This window comes from Lissotriton helveticus, chromosome 6 (genome assembly GCF_964261635.1).
Source record: "Lissotriton helveticus chromosome 6, aLisHel1.1, whole genome shotgun sequence".
Taxonomy (NCBI): Eukaryota; Metazoa; Chordata; class Amphibia; order Caudata; family Salamandridae; genus Lissotriton; species Lissotriton helveticus.
This window is the reverse complement of record NC_136067.1, coordinates 1,287,295,909-1,287,310,610: the sequence shown is the minus strand read 5'-3', so window position 1 is coordinate 1,287,310,610 and position 14,702 is coordinate 1,287,295,909. Positions and strand designations below refer to the sequence as shown.

The 14,702-nt window shown below is 46.4% G+C and overlaps 1 protein-coding gene across 2 annotated transcripts in view; it reads left to right on the top strand.

Moving 5' to 3' along the window:
• Positions 1 to 14,702, top strand: part of AHCTF1 (AT-hook containing transcription factor 1) — a 1,132,528-nt gene that overhangs the window by 147,042 nt on the left and 970,784 nt on the right. The gene's annotated exons all lie outside the window — the stretch shown is intronic.

The window sequence follows — 14,702 nt, the reverse complement described above, 5'->3', positions numbered from 1 at the left end:
AGACAAAACATTCCAGACATCAAATTGTATTTTACATATTAGGTATTCTCATGCATATTAATACAGCAGGTTCAGCTGAAATGAACTCCTACTTTGTATCACAGAATGCTTTCAGTCACTGAAGAAAATCTCAGGGCTGGAAACATTGTTTTGAGGCATATGTGGCTGTAGATACACATGCTGGGCATACTCCTGCTACCTACTTTCGCCTTACCAACACCCATCCTTCGCGGGTCCTTTTGCCACTCCTCTTTATGTGGAGGTTTCATAACCAATCAACGTCGACCAGCACCACAAATCAACACATGAGGCTATTTCACATTTACCTCCTTGGTAACAGTAACAATTGTAGAGGTAAAGGTGGGTCCTCCAAAGGATCAACCTCCGCCAAGGAATGACTTGCCATTTATCCCCCATACCACATAGCACCAGTCTGAGCTACTTTGGAAGAAGCATCTGAAGTCGTCCCCTAAGTCACCTCAGACCTGTGGGTATTGAACATCATTCAACACTTACTGTTTGGAGCTCAATCCCACACCACCCAACATACCACCCCGCAGGCATGTCCTTTTCCCCAGAACACCAACGTCTGCTTAGGGAAGAGGTTCCTGTGCTCCTTTTCAAAAGGGCCATAGAGTCTATGCCACAACACACCTACAGAGCTCAGGGGTGTATTCCCTCTACTTCCTCATTCCAAAAACGGATGGGTCCCTCAGTCCCATTCTGAATCTCCTACTTCTCAACGAGTACAACCTTTCATAACATTTTTACATGGTCTTTCTCCAGGAAATCATTCCACTGTTACAGCAAGGCAACAGATCATTGAGGAAATACCATGCTGAGGTTTTTTACCTGCTTTCTGACAACTCTTTGGATCTGCTGTTTGATACTGAGACATGGCTTGATGCCGTATTTAACCCTATTGTTGCGCTGGCCACCCCCGCTGGTTTTAAGCTTTGTCCAGTGGATCGCCCTACTGGGAGAGGGGGTGGCATAGCCATCTTATAGAGGGATAACTGGGTCTTTCACAGTGAAGTCTCTAGCACATGGGACGCATGTGAGGTTTTGGATTTTAAAATCCACTTCTCGGATCATTTTACACTAGGTGGCTCTCTCATTTATCGCCCCCTGCCAGGCTAGCGCCTTTCTTAAATCTTGCGGGGATGCCATAACTGAAATCTCACTGCTCTTCTCCCACTTTATGGTTCTGGGCGATGTGAATCTCCATCTTGATCAACAAGATGTCAGAGACTCTGTGGATTTTCTTGACTCCCTTTAACTAACACCTCTCTCAATGGGTCGCCCATCCTACTCATCAGGGTGGCCATATCTTAGAACCTATCTGGTCCAATTTTCTTATTGAGGTACCCGATCCCTCTCCGATCTCTTGGTCTGACCACCTCCTCATTTGTTTTTCTTGGGAGATCACTCAGCCAGCACGGCCTTCTCGCTGCCTTCGCCCTCCAACATTCAGTAAAATCGATCCTCTTCAATTTAAGAGCTCTTTGGCTGCCTCTAGGCCCCCCCGTCTGCAAGATCTTGAAGGTAGTGTGACCGGGTTTACTAATTGGATTGCTGATTCAGTGTCTTAATTATCTTCTCCGCGCTTATTTAAGCTTGCCAGGGAAGCTCCTTCTAAACTTTGGTTTGTACTGGAGTTAAAATCTCTGAAACATGAGTGCAAAGTTCAGGAGAGGTCTTGGCGTTCTAGCAGCTACTGCCCTCTGGTGAAACTTACTTTGAGAGACAAACAAAAAAGCTATTACACAGCTATCGCGGCAGCAAAAAGTCAATACTTTACATCGCGTATTGACCAGGCTCACAACAACTCTAAAGAATTTTATTCAATTGTTAAAAGCTTTGTCTCCGTCCGCTTTGGTGCATTCTGCGCCTGCTACGGAGTCCTGGTGTAATAATCTTGCTAATTTCTTTCTTGATAAAATTTGCGCCATCCAAGCCACGTTTGCCTCCTGTGCTTCAGCACCTATGTCTTATATTTCTGTTCAGCCCTTAGTCTACCCATTGCACAATTTTTCTTCCTTCTTGCCAGTAGATTCATCTAGCACTCTCAATTTTGAAGGCTCTGAAATCAGGATCTCCTGCGGATCCCTGTGCAGCCAGACTTCTGGCCATTGTCGCAGACTGTATCATGGAAACAGGCGAAAATCCTTCCCGCCTTAAAAATCAGTCCCAAGATCCACACATTCCCGGAAACTACTGCCCTATCTCACTCTTGCCTAGCCTGGCCAAGGTCTGTGAAAAGGTGGTCACTAACCAACTCACTGAGTACGTCGGGCCTTCAGCCTGCTCCATCCGGCGCAAACCGGTTTCCGGGCTGCATATAGCAGTCTGTTTTATTGGAGGTGTTTGAGGCGATTCGAGAGTGCCTCGATGCCGGCGGGAGGGCTTCTTTGGTTATGCTGGACCACTCGGCGGCTTTCGATATGGGGTTGGATCAGGTCTTTTTTGGAGGGTCGCTCACAGCAGATTTGGCTTCCACCGTGCGCCTCAGTTCCCCAACCATGGGCCACAGGTGTTCCACAGGGGTCATCCCTTAGTCCCCTTCTCTTTAACATCTATGTTACCCCGCTGGTTCATCTTGCGGAAGCATTAGGGGCTAAGGTGATGGCATACGCTTATGACACCCAACTGCAGTTCTCTTTGGGTCGAGATGAGGATTCAGTTCTTCCTGCTCAACATTGCGTATCCTCAGACTTTCACTGGCTCGCTCAGGCACAGCTCAAGTGCAATGAGGAGAAATTGGAGATCCTTTTGTATGGCACTTTCCCCGCCGATTTCAGAGAGAAGCTATGACCCCCTGGTTCCCCCCTCCCTAGCTTTAAGGGTGACTCTGTTAAGAATCTTGGAGTCTGATTCAATGAGACTCTGATCTTTTCATCGCAGGTTAAGAAGTTGGCTGGCACCTGTTTTAGCATCCTGAAGTCTCTGAGGAAGTGTCTTCCTCTTTTGCCTAATTCTGCAAAGGAAACTGTTGTTTGTGCTTTAATTCTTTCTCGCCTCGATTACGGTAATGCACTGTATGGTGGCATTCCGGGTTACCTTTTGAATAAATTGCAGGTGATTCAAAATTCGGCAGCCTGGCTCCTGCTGGGACTTTCTAGCAGGTGCATTGTGCGTTTAAATCTGCGATCTCTGCATTGGCTCCCGGCGGAGGCTCGGATAAAATTCAAAATGTTATCCATTGCTCATAAAGCCCTCCATGGTCTGGGTCCGATTTTATTTGCAGAAGAGGTTTGCTTTCTGTATTCCGGTGAGACAGATGCGTTCTTCCTCCCAATTTTTGGCGCAGGTTCCTTTGTTTAATCGCCAAAGGCTTGGCGAGACCTCTTTTGTCCGGATGGCGGCGCAGGCATGGAATGCACTGCCGTTGGCCTTGCTGGGCATCAAAGATCCTAAGATCTTTAAGAAAAAGCTGAAAATCTTTCTGTTTTAGTTCTACCCTCCGACTCTGATTCTGACCCTTTTCAGGCTCGCGCCTGGACACTCCTCCGAGAATCTGCGCGCTGTATAATTGTATATAACATAACATAACTTCAAGGCTGCAATCCACCTCAAAAACTCATACTTCCACATCCAGATTCGACCCTATCAAAGCCAACCCTATCTAGGGGCCATCCTCCATGCAGATGTCAGGAAGGCCTACACCCGTACAGTAAGGGAACATTCCTTTCAGGCATTTTTTCCCCCTTTTTCAGCCAAATCAACAGGTTACAGCCCTGATGGCCATGCACCTTCTCAACATGATGGCCTCATGCATTGCTATAGTTACCCATGCAAGCTTACACATCCCGCTGCATGATTGCTTAATACATCAATAGTCTCAGGCGGATGGTTATTGGAAAGATCTAGTGTTGATCAGCCACTGTACTCATTTCTCTCTGCTGTGGTGGAGCACCAACAATTTGCTGCAAGGATGTCCTTTTCTCGATCCAGTTCAGCAGATAACCATTACAATGGAAACCTCTCTTACTGGGTGGGGGGTGCATGTACAAAACCTGACGGGCCAGGATCAGTTGGATCCCAGTCACAGGGGCTCCACATCAACCACCTGGAACTGTTAGCTGTCCATCTACCTCTCAAGGCCTTCCTTCTCCACATAATGGGCATGGTGGTCCTTGTCTGGACTCAAAACATGAGTTATATATTAACTGCAGAAGCAGGGAGGCACTTGCTCTCCCCAGCTTTCTCTGCTATCTTAGTGCATCTGCCTCTGGGCTCTCCACCACATGATCCACCTGTTGGCAGAGTACTTTCCAGGGGTGGACAATGACTTTGCTGACCTCTTTAGCAGGATGCAGCAACAAGTCTAGGAACTTTACCAGAGAGTCCTCCTCCATTACTTCCAGCAATGGGGCTGTCCAGACGTGGACCGTTTTACCATGGCAGAAAACATAAAATACCTAAACTTCATCTCCAGATTTCCACGCTCACATTACATTGGCAATGCACTATGGATGAACTGGTTAGGGATATTTGCATGCACTTTTCGGCCTCTCCGCTTACTACTGTTTGGAAGTCTCTGCAAACCTCCCCCCTTCTCAACCTAATGGCTCCCACCTGGGCTAGACAACCAGAGTTCACCACTTCAGTCGAGCCTTTGGTGGTTCCTCACAAGAAGCTCTCGAACAGGCCAGACCTTCATATGCAGAACCATGGAGAAATTGGCCACCCCAACACCAGGAGTCTCAACCTTGCGATCTGGCTCCTGATGTCTTAGTGTTGGGTTACCTCAATCGACCGCCTTATCGCATGAATATACTCCAAGAAGCATGAAGGCCAACTACTAGATGAAGGCCAACTACTAGTCTGTTATGCTGCCAAATGAAAACGGGTTTGTCAGCTACTGCTTTTCAAACCACATTGACCCCTTAGCATGTACCATTCAAAACAATGTTTGTTACTTGCTGCACCTACAAATCTGTGCAGTAGCCTTCACCTCCATTCGGCTACACTTGGCTGCTTATCTTCAAAGTAGGCAACATGTTTACCTCTTTAAAATTCCATTCATGAAAGCCTTTATTGAGGGACTCTAGAAAATCATTCCTCCTGGGGTCCCCCTACACTGATGTGGGATCTCAAAATAGTCCTCACAAGACTCATGGGTTCTCAATTTGAGCCACTCCTATCATGTCCTCTTCAGTTTCTCCCTTGGCAGGGAGCGTTTCTTGTGGCTATCACCTCACTAAGGCATGTCGGTGAACTTCAAACTTTAACACTGGAAGAACATTTTTTTTCCAGTTTCATAAGGCTAGGGTTGTCCTTTGCATCAGCCCTACATTTTTTCCTAAGGTGGTTTCTCCTTTCCACCTTAACCAGTCTATTTAACTCTGTTTCTTTCCTCAACATGTCTCAGTTGCAGAAAAGACTTTTCATGCCTTAGATGTTAAACAGGCCTTAATGTTTTTTGTGTATAGGACAAAACCCTTTTAGAAGACTCAGCAACTTTTTATTGCTTTTTCTGAACCGCATAAGTGAAATGCTTTATCAAAATCAGGCATAGCCAGATGGATAGTTAACTATATCCAAACCGGTTACCAAAAGCTTTTTGCCTGTTCCTCCGAGAGTCCTCTCACCTAGAAAGAAAGCGGCCTGGATAGCCTTCCTGGGAAGCATCCGCTTAGCTAACATTTGTAAAGGTTGGTCAGGCTGTACTCCGTACCCTATTTCATTCTTCTGCAACCCCCACAGGCTAGCCACTGCATATGGGAGGGCTGCTTTACAGTCCGTTGTCGAAGTGCATTAAAAAAAGAAAAAGGTATGCGACCGTATGGTGTGCTCATAGGGGGTGTGGTGAGTGAGGGGGTCAAAGGTGTGGCTAAAACCAATAATCTTAAACATTTTTCTGCCTTTCACCTTTAAACAATTACAAATAAAATAAGGCCCAGCTTAATGAAAAATAAATGAATGCTAATCAGTGGGAAATGCACTACCGTACATTATGAAACCTCTGTTAGTTTATGCATTGTAGAGGTCTGTGTCTGTTAGAATGGAGTCCTGGTTGGTGTAGTAAGGAATAGGGACTTGTGTGTGTTTAGTGTTACTAGGCCCCAGTCTGACAGAAATCAAAGGGACATCTGTGCGTCATTATTTTAAACTTGCATTGCTCAGTCTGAATTCTTCCAAAATATAGATTTTACTAAAACCCAAACTGTACATAGTGCTATTATTTTTATAACTGTCCTTCAAAAGCCCACACGTCACAGCTCAGCTGGTAACTCCCTTGCATTAATAAACAACAAACTTAGGGGTCTAATTAGAAATCCACTAGTAATTCTATGCTTTTGTAGCCATGTCATTTATACATGGGAACAAGAACAGTAAATCTAACAAACCATATCACAAAATGTGAAGCACCAGTAAGCGTAAGTCACCCCTAATTAAGGATTCCCATCAAAAGTCTTGTATGAATCAATATTCTCATTTGGAAATCCTTATCGGGTATTGTGTCTCTTGATCATTGAGACCAGCATACCCAGATAGCCGGTTCGGGGTAGCGACCTACAATCACTCGGTACTACCACATGATGTTGATATGATGGGAAGTGCAGTGCAAAAAACAAATACGTGAAAACCAGTAAAGGATATAATGTTCCTTCAACTGTGTCAACTCCTCTCTTCGGCACCTGGTTGACTTAGTACCAGGGTGTCCGGGGAGTGGACCTCACCTCTTCCTGGACCTGGCTCAGGATATGTGAGACCCCGCTCTGTCCGTCGTTGTCTCTTGTGGTTTTCACTTGTGTGTTTTTTTGTATAGTTTTTTCACACTTTATTCACTCATAAGCAGTAGCATATTTATAGAACAGAGACCCTGACGAAAGCCCGGGGAATCATCCCGTTGTGGCTGAAACATGTTGGTCTCTTCGCAGCTATTTGTGTGGACTGCGATGACTATGTTATACTGTTCTTGTTTTTAAAGGGGAAGGGGCTAACGTTTATTAAAACTGGTTTTTGTTAAGTTCCCTATCCTTTTTTTAATCACCACGTATTTGTTTTTTGCACTGCACTTCCCATCATATCAACATCATGTGGTAGTACCGAGTGATTGTGGGTCGCTACCCCGAACCGGCTATCTGGGTATGCTGGTCTCAATGATCAAGAGACACAATACCCGATAAGGATTTCCAAATGAGAATATTGATTCATACAAGACTTTTGATGGGAATCCTTAATTAGGGGTGACTTACGCTTACTGGTGCTTCACATTTTGTGATATGGTTTGTTAGATTTACTGTTCTTGTTCCCATGTACAAATGACATGGCTACAAAAGCATAGAATCACTAGTGGATTTCTAATTAGACCCCTAAGTTTGTTGTTTATTAGTTTGTTCCAGAGGGGGATAATACTTAGGCTTGGTCTTTAAACATCCCTCTAGCCCTGCCATAGTGTGTAGTTTTTTCAACTCCCTTGCATTACCACCCAAAAAGAATACATTGTTTTATTAGGAAGCCTTAAGTATTTTACTCAATTAAAGTCATACTGACTTCCAAGCAACATTTGCAGGTTAACCAAGTGTGCACAATTACATTTCTTTCAGTCAAGCAGGCACCCTGGCAAGAAGGCTGTCTAACTCTCCTTTGGTTTCACAGCATTGGAGACCCCCCTGCCTTAAATTTCACCTGAAGCATTTCAACTCTCAGAAATAGCCATCCCAGGACAGTTGATTTTTCCTAAAAATTATGGAACTGTTTGTTTTAGTTTTTTATTTAAAAGAAACAAAAGACACTTTGCTCAGATCCCGCCCACTGTGACCAGCGTTTACAGTTTATGCCTGCATGTTTATCTACGGCCACACATGCCTCAAGCAGAAACCTACTAGCCCTCTAGTATTCTGTTTGACTGGTCCTGTAAAGCCTGCCACCACAGGCGAGTTTCTGACCCCCAGGGGTAAGAGGCCTCACTCCCAGGAGGTCAGAAACAATGACTGATCTGGAGAGATGTGTTAGCACCTCCTTCAGTGAGGCTGGTATATCAGCATATCAAGGCAGAAGGCTTCAAAGACCTCTGCTGCCTTTGACATGCATCCCAAGGCTTCTGCAGACAGGGAAATGCCACCCCTTGCCCTGGGCCCACCTGGGACCAAGACAGTCGGGAAAATTAGCTATGCAGGAGGCGTGCTGCACTGCCAGGCTGGATTCACTTAACCAAGCCTGACTTGAACATGAATTTAGAAATTCCACCATCTGATGCTCATGCCCCAAAAGAAGTGGTCGTCTAGGGGTTATAGTGACCCCTTAGGTAAGTAGCCCATTGGCTTCTACCCTTCAATCCCCTTAACACCCCTGAGGGGACTCCCTGATACCAGACTTCAGTTTTCTACAGGCCAAAAGAAGAATGCTTACCCCTGAACCAAGGAGCTCGACCAACTTGGCGCCAAAGCTGCCAGCCTGCCTTCTGCGCCATTAAACACTCGTGGAACAACTGATTCATCCTGTCGCTGTTCAGACCTCAAGAAACTCAGAGGGTGCAGTGCTTCGCTAATTACCAAAGGGACTTCCTTGGAGTAGAGGAGCTACTCCCCTGCAGCCTCAGGCATCAAAGAAGCAAGACCCAGTACACCGACCTCCCACTTACGGGAACTATTGATGCACAGCCTTCCAGAAACATGTAAAAGTGCTCCTACTGGTCAGACCCTTCCTCCTTCCAAGTGTGGGGACGCCAATACCAACCAGAGCCGCACAACACCAATACCTGGGGTACCGACCCCTTGCATTAGCCAAGACTTGTTGTGTCCAGGCCAGACATGAACGCCGAGGAAGACTGAGTTGCATGTCGAGGGACAGTGTGTAGGAAGCTGGCTCTATATATACGAGACCAAAATAAGGCATAGTGTGCACAGAGTCCAGTGGATCCTCAAAGGTAGGCAGAGGTAAAAATACCTTACTATCTATTTGTGGTTGTATGGGCCAGCAGTAAGGCTTTGTCAGAGGGTAGTGTTAAGCATTTATTGTACACACTCAGGCAATATATGATGTCACACACTCAAAGACTGAACTCAGATTAATTTGTTTGTTAAAAAATATTCTTTTGTTGTATTTTTTCTAGAACCAAGCAAGTCCTCATACAGGTTAAGTGAAATAATACTTTGCAGGAATAATACAGCTGAATGCAGTTGTATGTAATTGTTTTGGATACAGGTAGCTCAATTATTCAGAAACAGTTGACATTTCTTTTCAGTTACTTTGCAGTTACTGTATTACTTTTTAGATTACTTTACAGAATATTTTTTCTATTCAGTGTGATATGCCTAGATATCACACTGAGACAAATAAAAGGTGAGTAAAACAGTTTTGGAAATATAGTTTCTTAAGTTTTCATACAATTTCCTAACTCCACACTTAAAGTTTTTCACTGAAAAGCAGTCAATGCAATCCTATAGGAGGAAATTAAGTTATTGGTATACAAGAAAGTACTTGGTTTTGAGAGTTGAGTTTCTGGGCTTGGAACAAGGGCTTCCCCAAGGTCAAGGGTGCACCCTCCGCAGCACTAGGGTGGCTGGATACAGAGTGTTGAGGCCCAATGTTATCTAATGGTGATAGGGGCATCCAGTTGGTGGCTGCTCACAAGCAAGCCACAAGGTTGAGGGAGCAAAGCTCTCGGAGTTAGGCTCAGGGCAAAGGGAGATTCAAGTTGGGACACACAGTGCACCCACAGCGGCGGCCAGGTGCAGGGTTCTGTTTTGCCATCGGGTGTCCTGTTCTTTCCATTGGTGATTCGCCGTTGCAACAAACACTGCAGGCTCAGGGACGAAGAACTTCTGGAGGCGACCACCGGTTGCAGAGGTAAGTTGGGATGCCGGGACTCTGTTGGTTGGGCCACCCAAAGCTGAGAGGTGTTGGGTGCAGGGGTGTCTTTTGGCTTCTGCTTTCTCTTACTGGCTTCGGTTGTGGGGATCCCCAGATCCCAGGTCAGGATTGCCAGGGAGACCTCTTGGTGGAGTTTGGACCCCGAACTTGGGCTGTGGGCTTCTGGTACAAAGTGGTGCAGACTCGTGGATTTGGCCGGAGCCAGAGTCTGTTAGTGAGCAAATCTGGTGCTCACAGGAGATAGTCTTTTTAGTGAAGCTTGAGGAGTGGGGTTGGCAAAGGTGGGCACACCTCTCCTTTGATTTTGATTTTCCCGCTGATTCTCCTGCTCAAAGTCTGGGTCCGATCCGGTGGGGGCCAGTTGCTGGGAGCAGCAAATTGCTGGGTCAGCTTACAAAGGCGGTAAGCCTTTAAAGCTTCCCCTTCATGGACCCGGCCCATCCTGGGGGAGGAGGCTTAGCACTTAGGCCCCGGTTGTGCTTCATTTCAGGACCCCAAGACTGGGAGGCTCTCGACCCTGGGGTCCAGAAACATGTCTGTGGGTGGCAGCTGGCGGGCAGCCAGTCAGCCAAGACACAGGAGTCTGGTTGTTTTTCGGGGGCATCTCTAAGATACCTTGTGAGCGCATTTTTCTTCAAATCGCACTCTGGCATCCGTGTAGGTTTAGTGTGATGAGAAGTTTGATATCAGACTTCCCAGTTTTCAGTGAAGCCAATATTGTGCTGTAGAGTTCGTAATGACAAACTCCCATACCATATACTCTTTATGGCTTTACTGCACTTACAATATTTAAGAATGGACTTAGACGCTGTAGGGGTACAGGGCTCATGCACATGTATTCTCACCAGTGGCATACTGCACCTAGCTGGAGGGGTGGCTGGCCTATGCCATAGGCAGTGGAGTGTAGGCATGGGTTCTTCACCAAGACATGTAGCCTGCAGAGAGAGAAGAAGAGAGGAAAAAACAGGGCTTCTAAGGGTGGCACAATATGGGCTGCAGCCCTTAAATGCCTTCCCTGGTCACTGTGGCCTTGGTACCCAAGGTACCTTTTACAGGGGACTTGCATGTGGCCTGAGAGTTGCCAATTGGGTGTGCATCAGTGCAGTTTTAGGGAAAGCACATCGGCCCTTTGTACCTGGTTGGCAGGAACCCAGGGCACACTTGGTCAAAAGAGCATCAATATCAGGCAAAAAGTGGGGGCAACCATGCACAAAGGGGAACTTTCCTACACAGTGAGACCCAGATCCAGAGAAGCCCAGCTGTCCCGTTTGCACCTCTGCAGCACAACCAAAGACAAAGAGTGAGTCTGTGACCACCGACCTCTCAAAGCACCTATGCACCCGCACTCCAGAGCCCGAGTCAAAGAGAGGTGACGGTGTCAACGGGTTCCCCAGATCCACAATAGCTAAGCCCATCCTTGGATTTGCCCAGACTGGACTTCCAGTCGCCGCCTGCAGCCTCTTTCTATAGGCCCCCTCCAAGCCCGAGAGACTTCAGCACTGGATCCAACACCAAAAGACACCTCTGCATCCAAGCTCCACAGCCTGGAGCCAGAGGCGAAGTGGGCCAAAGGTGTCCCCACATGCTTTGTGGGTTACCCCGGACTAGTCTCTTAGTCCCTGCTTGCAGCCTCTTTCTAACTGGACCGTTCTCCATAAAAAAAAATTAATAGCACACCAGACACCGGAACACACCTCTTCTACATGTTCAAATGTAGTACATTTTCCCCCCATAGGATAACATTCCCTCTCTCAAAAATTATCAACTTTTGAAAACTGTAAAATTCATAACTCGATAAGTACTTACCTGATTCTGATGAGCTTGGTATCTAAATTCATATGAAAGTATGAGTTCTTGTTATTGGGTGGGTTGGTGATAAAAAGCACTGTGTTCTGAAACTGATAGCAGGCGGGGGCTATAATTGGGGGTAGCAAGAGTGTTTTGATTTGCTTGCTGTGCTCGGAGCGAAATGACTACCACTCAGTGTGCTGTACAACTAAGTAGATCTGACAAATACTGGTTATATGTACCCTGATCGAAATTTACAATAATTGTGTGACCTTTCATTACACTTAGGTTATTGGTTTGCATTCCACAATTGTTTTCTAAATGCAAGAAAAATTTGTGAAAAAAAGTATGTGCTATTTTTATATAAATTGGTGTCGAATTTCTTTGAGTGGGTCTCTTATTTTCTGCCTTTGTGCAATAAATGCTTAGCACTACCCTCTGATATGCCTAACTCATTGCCCACACTACCACAAAATACAGCATTTGGGGTTTCATTTTTGCCTCTGTAATTCCTTTGGGGTTTGCCTCGAGTCCTTAGACAGTGTTACTCGTTTTGGTCTACTATATAAAGAGCCAGCTTCCTACACATGTCAATTTTAATGTGGGTATTTGATACACCCTCTTCCTTTAACCTCTACCTATGCGCAGGGCTGTGTTACAATATTTGGTCCTCTTGAAAGATGAATTTATTTGTTTAATGATCTATAAATAAATTTCCACCGCGGTGCGGCTTCTGAACATGGTTGGTAAATGATTGTTCGAGGCATGTGGGCTGCTGAATTCATATCCTAGCATAGATCGCCGCCTAGTATTTGGTCCGGATGATTGCACCTTGTTGTCCTGGAAGAGTCTTCGAAGTATCACGAGATAGGTGACTCCTCCCCTGGACTACAGTGCGCATGGGTATCTTCTCCATCCTTAGATTGTTTTTTTCCGCTATTGGGTTCGGATGTTATTCTTCTACTCCAACTTCGGAACCAAAACTAAACTACTTTCTAAGGCCAAAAGGCCTTCTACTTCGACGGTATTGTTCTCGTTCGGTACTTCTTGACTCAACCAAACTTTCTATCTCGATCCGGTCGTCGAATCGGGCCGTTGGGCCTTTCGACGCCACGTGGGCCTGCTGTCGATGGAAAGGAGCCCGTTCAAAAGGTGCCCACAATGCCACTCCAAATTCCCGCATACTGACAAACATACAGTATGCAACAAGTGCTTATCACCGGAGCACAACAAAGAAAATTGCCCCGCGTGTGCCCAATTCCGTTCGAAGAAGACCATCCGGAATCGACGGGCCGCTAGGCAAGAAATGCAGCGGCCGGAACCGGAGAACATCTTCGATGATGAACACGACCTCCCAGAAGTGGCAGACTCGGATCTAGAAATCGTCACCGTTGAGGACCAGTCGGACTCCGATGACCAGATTACGTCGGGGCAAAAAGTGAGTACCCAGCCCCCAACACCGCTTATCCCAAAAGATAAGGCTCCGGTCGAAGCATCGCCTAAAGGCCTTAGCCGAGATCGACAAGCTCCTTCAGAAGCCCCGCCTTCCGGCTCGGCTCCGAAGCCCAAAACCAGGCCTTCTGATAGCCCAGGATCGAGTACCATTCTCCCCAAGAAGGTTGTCGACCCCAAGAGGGTTGTGGAACCGAAGGTCGTCGATCCGAAGGAGGTCGTCGAACCAAAAGTCGTCGAACCGAAGAACGTGGTCGAACCAAAGAAGGTCGCCCACCCCAAAAAGGTTATCGAGTCGAAAGCTATCGAGCCAAAGAAGAGCCTCGAACCAAAACGGGTCGTCGATTCAAAAAGAACACCCGACCCAAAGAAGGCTGTCGATCCTAAAAAGAGTGTCGATCAACAAAAACAGGATCACACTACAAAGCCAGTCGAGCCGAAAAAACCCATTGACTCGACCAAAAACATTGAGCCGAAAAAAGCCGTCGAGCATAAAAGACGTATCGAACCAAGCGCTCCGGTCGATCCGAAACAGGTCGTCGACCCAAACAAGGTCGCCAAACCGAAAAAGACTGTTAAACCAACAAAGGACGTCGAACCGAAAAAGGTTACCGACTCGAAAGCAACAGCCGAGCCGAAAAAAAGCTCCACAACCAAAGGCCCTCGAGCCAAAAGGGCACAAACAAGTCACTAAGCCAAAAACATCTGCGCCAAAGCCACGGACAGTTGAGGAAGAACTCTTCCATCCTGATCCAGGAACTGAGGAACAACCTAAACTGTATATATACTCTGAATCAGGACACGTTACAGTTTATCACTGGAAAAAGAGACCATTGGACATGGTCACTCCTTCCCCTGTTCCTCCAAAGAAAAAAAAAAGACTTCGGGACATCTCCCTCAAGGCCTTTTACTCCTCCTCCTCCTCCTTTCTTTCCTAATATGCCTTTTGTGCCCTACTCTCCTACACATTCAGATTCTAATGAAGGGGATAACATGGGGGAAGACCCTCAGGATAATTTTAATGAACCAGAGGATCCTCATGCACAGGTTGACACATGGGAGGACCAGAATGATCCATACGACCCACAACCCATCCCAGACACCTCCCCATACCCTACAAAGCCGTCTCCCACTGACGACACCATTGTTTTTTTAAAAATGTTTTTATGGAATTAAACATGGAAGGCGAGAAAGCACACAGTTTCAGCATCATAAAACGTATACAGTGCATATACAGGCAAGCTCAACTAGTATATCAGTTACAGGGCAGTAGAAAATCAACCAGAGCGGTCACAACAATACGACATCATACATGCACGTAGTAACAACCCTCAGTCCGAGGCGACCTCATCTATTCGCGGGGGCTCGCATATAGCACCCCTGAACTTATTCCATGCACCCCATATTTGCCCCCATTTCCTAGGGCATCCACGATGGACAAAAACTGCTTTCTCCGCCACCATTGCGCCATCCATATCCCTGCACCAGTCCCTTAGTGTAGGTAGCTTATCAGAGCCCCACAGCCTAGCAATATTATGTTTTGCCATCATACCCAGCATGGCCCAGTCCTGTTGGCGGTGAGTTAGGTCGTTAGCTTCCCATACATTTAATAAACAGCGCCGGGGATCAGGCAGAAT